The sequence below is a fragment of the Panulirus ornatus genome, chromosome 13 (genome assembly GCF_036320965.1).
Source record: "Panulirus ornatus isolate Po-2019 chromosome 13, ASM3632096v1, whole genome shotgun sequence".
NCBI lineage: Eukaryota > Metazoa > Arthropoda > Malacostraca > Decapoda > Palinuridae > Panulirus > Panulirus ornatus.
The window spans coordinates 2878034-2883357 of NC_092236.1; positions in this window are offsets into that span (position 1 = coordinate 2878034).

Below are 5324 nucleotides of genomic sequence, written 5' to 3' on the forward strand. Positions count from 1 at the left end.
ATTAGCATGAAAATAGCAGTACATATTCTACAGAATACAAGACCACTAATGAATTCATTCCTTTTGTAAATTGCTTTTATGAATCTGAATCAATGATCCATGGTTTATTATGAGATGATGATATCAACCGTTGAGCACGAGGGTACGACCTTAGGGTATGAAGTCCTGACCTTTTCTTATGACCCTTAAAGGTCAGGTCAGAGGTCAGGCCGTTATACTCAAAGGTCATACCGTCGTGCTCAAGAGGTTAAACGCTTGAACTGCATCTTTCTCCAGGGGTTCCACTTTTAATCAAAGGTAAGCTGATTAAGTTAGTCATAAGCTTACAACCAGTGGTCTGAACATTTACAGGTGTCGAAATCTGATAGCACCATGAACGAACCCCGAAATCGGACGACATTTTACCATTTTAAGCGTGACGACATGTTAATACGACGACAATAACATATATATATATATATATATATATATATATATATATATATATATATATATATATATATATATATATATATATATATATATATATATGTAGATGATATATATGGTGCTGTGAGTACCTGCCTAGCGACAGTACCCTAGGCTATGTCTTTAAAGCTGAGGGGCACTTCCCTTCACTGTGGAGAGTCTGTGCTCCCTCCATAGGTACCACAGTGGCCTTCAGCCCCTCCACACACCATCACAGTGGCCTCCAGCCCCTCCACACACCGTCATAGTGGCCTCCAGCCCCTCCACACACCGTCACAGTGGCCTCCAGCCCCTCCACACACCGTCACAAGTGGAAACATATATCTGGGGGCTGTAATTCCCACTGCCAGGAGGTGACTGATCATTTCCTGGCAATACTGACATTTTCCTCTTTTTCTTCACACCTGGCAAGCACAAGAACCACACACCTTCAGAAGATCTCAAACGTAATTGCATCTGCTGATTTCTTGAAGACGTTGGTTAGATCCTTGAGCCTTTGATCCTTTAAGTTTGGGTCAAAGGCGAGGTCATCATACACAAAAAGGTCATAACCCCCTGCTTAAGGGTCGTACTGTGGTGCTTAGAGGGTCGTAACGTCGTGCTCCAGGGGTGATCCTGTATACAGCAGTTTGGTTGATGCTGTCGTAGCTTCTACCAGCATATTGAGTCACCAGTATCATCTAGATATCAAGATAGATGTAGATATAAAGATTGAGATAGATGATAACCTCGTAAGCCAGTTTTCCTTCTTAATATCATATTCTCATACCTCATAATTGTATTAGGAAATTCTCTCTCTCTCTCTCTCTCTCTCTCTCTCTCTCTCTCTCTCTCTCTCTCTCTCTCTCTCTCTCTCTCTCTCTCTCTCTCTCTCTCTCTCTCTCTCTCTCTCTCTCTCTCTCTCTCTCTCTCTCTCTCTCTCTCTCTCTCTCTCTCTCTCTCTCTCTGTTTACCTGTTTCATTTTATCTCTTACCTTCTCTCACTCCATTATATCATACGCATCTTCATGTCTCAACCAATCACAGCCTCCCTCTGTCTGTCTTTGTCTGTCTTAATTCGTTCATTTACCGCACTTCTCTTCTTACCGACTTTCCCTTTTCACCTCCTCTTTCTACTTCCTTCCGAAAGGTTCGCTTCATTCTTCACCGTAAAGGAACTTCATTTATCTATCTACCCTCTCATTAAAAAAAAAAAAACTCTTCTCTCTTCCTATACGTCCTCCATCACCCAGATACTGTAAAACCTTTGCCTTAATATTCAAACTAGAAAACCAAATTCTAATTCCTATCGTACAATAATTCCAGGAAACAAAAGAAAAAAATAACATTCATTCAGCAACCCCTTGTTTATAACAATGTTATTCACTATGAACAATAAACAACGGCAATAACATATCCAGAGAGTAACAAGTCCTTTAATGTATTACATCAATTTCCTGTTGACAAAAGCAAATGGCACCGATATATATATATATATATATATATATATATATATATAGAGAGAGAGAGAGAGAGAGAGAGAGAGAGAGAGAGAGAGAGAGAGAGCTTGATTGATAGATAGATAGATAGATAGATAGATAGATAGATAGGTATTTCGTCATAAAATCAAAGCTTTACGAACGATTTTTTCACATAAATACATTTAACGAATCAGAACAAAAGCTTTGTACACAGTGTCCTGCTATGGTATTCCATGCCAACTGTTCATCCATAACGGTATAATGTTCTGTGCGCCATGGCTGCTGTTCCGCTACACTGATACAATGTTCTGCGTTCCATGGCGACTCTTCATCTACAGTGGCGTAATGCTTTGTAGTCTATGGTAAATTGTTCAACCACATTAGTATGGTTTTTGTGTTCACTGTTAAATGTTCAACGACAGTGTTGTGATTTCCTACCATGAGCAAGGTGAGGTAACAGCAGGTCACAGAGTCACAAAATGCGAGGAGGAGAGACGAGTTATTCGCAGGTCGTTATGCAGGTGGAGATGTTAGGATTGGCTGGGTTTGTGGTTCATGTCTTAATTCATCCTTCTGTTTAAAGACAAGAGGATCAGAGGGAATGTAGACATCTGTCTTGGTTTGTTGATACCGGCCGCAGGTGTGTGTGTGCGCGCGCATGTAGTTACTATATGTGTAGTACGGAGAGAGTTTTTCAATTGTGTTCCCCTTTTCTCAACCTTGTATATATGTATCATGTCTTTACTCCTATGGGAAATTTTGTCAGAAAATATTTGCGTGGGTCCTGCAAAGGAGAGGTGGACGTAGTAGGGAGGATCATACAGACACCAACCACTCAGATTACATAAGGCAGTCAGACAGCCACTCGGGTAGACCCATGTGTCTGTATGGTACTTAGAAACTTTATCGTTGGTAAGATAACACTATGCATCAGAACCGCTGTCAAAGATTCCCTTTAGAAACACAGAGATACCTCTTAAGATCCTGGGATCGCTTTCCTCGAAGCGATCTAATGGTTTTATGCTTTTTGCAATCGTCTGTATCCCATGATAGACACCAGACCCTCAGAACGTGGTTAAGAGTACCTGCAAAAATGTATCGGTAACTGGAGAGGAAGAAAGGGATTCCACCGTTTCTTTCATGCCATTGTTTACATCCCTCTTCCTATCTTTGTCTCCTATGTTTTTATTTGTTTCTTTACCTTTCTCCAGTTCTTCCTCGCCTTTTCCTCCATCTCCCTCTCCCCACATTGACAGCACTCTCCCCACACTTCATGTTTCTCAACACTTGGGACACTTCACAGAGAGACTCCTCCCTGGACGAGCAGCAGACACGGCAGCCGCCCCGGACGCAGACAAGAGGGAATCCCTCTCTACAGCTGACCCAAATCTTTGAGAGGTGCAGCTGGAGGATATCTCTATCGGCCAAGCACGTCTGGAGGCACAAGAAGCGTATCTCAGGCTGTGGATCGGGCGAGGGAGTTCTTAGGCTGTCAGATGCACCTGACTCTTGGGCTCAAGAGGCGCTCGGCCTGTAGGGTCAGGGACGTGCGCTCGTCGGGGTCAGAGGTCATTCACATCATCAGCGATAAAAGAAAAATCAAGGAACTATTTCGTTTATCTGAGACTATGGGAAAAAACTCTTGTCTGCATATCTTTCCCAGACCCCGATCATGTTTACACTACAGCAAGTTACTCTCCCCTGTCATTAACCTGATTATCTTCTGCTTGGGTTTGACTATACCTATTCTCTTATCCCCGTTACGTCTGTACGATCGTTCCAGTAACACTTTCATCACTTTTAGCGCCGTCACATTGAGCCCCCGTGACTCTCCACCCCGACACATCTCAACTCTCATTATAGCTTACCCTCTTGCTAATTTTCAACCCTAATTCTCCATCAGACGACGTATTATATCTTTCCCTCCTTCCTCTTTCCCTCTCTGTTATATTTCTACCCCTTTCCGTCATCATCCTCCCCCTTGTTATGTCTCTACCCCGGACTTCACTACGCCTCTACCTTGCGTTATGTCGACAAGATGGAATCATCACCGAAACTTTGTACGTTCATAAGATCCCCCAAGTCTGCTGAGCCTCTTGCTGTATGACGTAGTCAGTGCTAAGGTAGGACTCTCTCTCTCTCTCTCTCTCTCTCTCTCTCTCTCTCTCTCTCTCTCTCTCTCTCTCTCTCTCTCTCTCTCTCTCTCTCTCTCTCTCTCTCTCTCTCTCATCTCTTGGCTCACGACTGCTCAGGTCAGTTTCCCGCGCAGCTCAAGAGCGCCCCCCCCCCACCCCGCCCGCTGGGCACACTTCATATTTCGCCTTGATGAAGTCTAACAGGATCACATCAAAGCCAGTCTTTGAGCAACTTCCTTAATAACGTAGCCCGGTAAGTTGATCATGCCGCCTTTGTTCTCATGGCCTCACCATGCAACCAAGAACCAGACCGCTTTCTCTGCTGCTTTCCCCTCATCAAGGCTCGCTCTCCCGCCTCGCCTGATCGAGCCTCCCTCTACTGCTTCCCCTGATCAGGGCAGTCGTCACTACTCCTGATCACGGTTATCAGGTTAGGTCAGTCATGCGTTTCCCCCAAGCGGTCGAGATAAGTAGAGAAAATAACTGTGTGTGTGTGTGTGTGTGTGTGTGTGTGTGTGTGTGTGTGTGTGTGTGTGTGTCCACAACAAAAAATATTCGCAGAGGAAAATACTATGAAATTTTCATCATAGGATAAAGAACAGAAGCGGAAAATATTGGCAAGAGACCAGTAATATCTCTTATAAACGACCACGAACCTTGGTGTCTTAGTTCATCCTGGCAACATAAACACTTCAACACTAACTTTATTGCCTTTATCTCTTCATAAATGTTGAACGTAGACCTGTGTAGAATGTCAGGGAGGAGAGACTCTCTCTCTCTCTCTCTCTCTCTCTCTCTCTCTCTCTCTCTCTCTCTCTCTCTCTCTCTCTCTCTCTCTCTCTCTCTCTCTCTCTCTCTCTCTTACGTCTCTCTTTCTCGTTTAGAGACAACTCTCCTATCTCTATTGGACTGTAAAACGATACTAGAGAGACAATGAACAACATAATATCACTGATAGAGAGAAATAAGAAATCAAACCCAAGTTATAATCACTCGAGGTAAAAATGATTCCTTTACTGTACATCAAAGCCAAACGTAATTTGAAAATGTATGTTATCTTTATTTTAGAATGGCCACAGACTATCATGGACATAATACCTTCTTGCTCTGACGCCAGAGCCGAGAAATATATTATAAAACTTCTTCTCAAAGGAAACAGAAAAAATTATTAATTTTCTAAAGTGGCCCAGTCCTTTGTGAGGGTCAAAGTTTTCATTTGTTATTAATTTTGATGAATTGTGAAGTGACGTAAGCTGGGCTG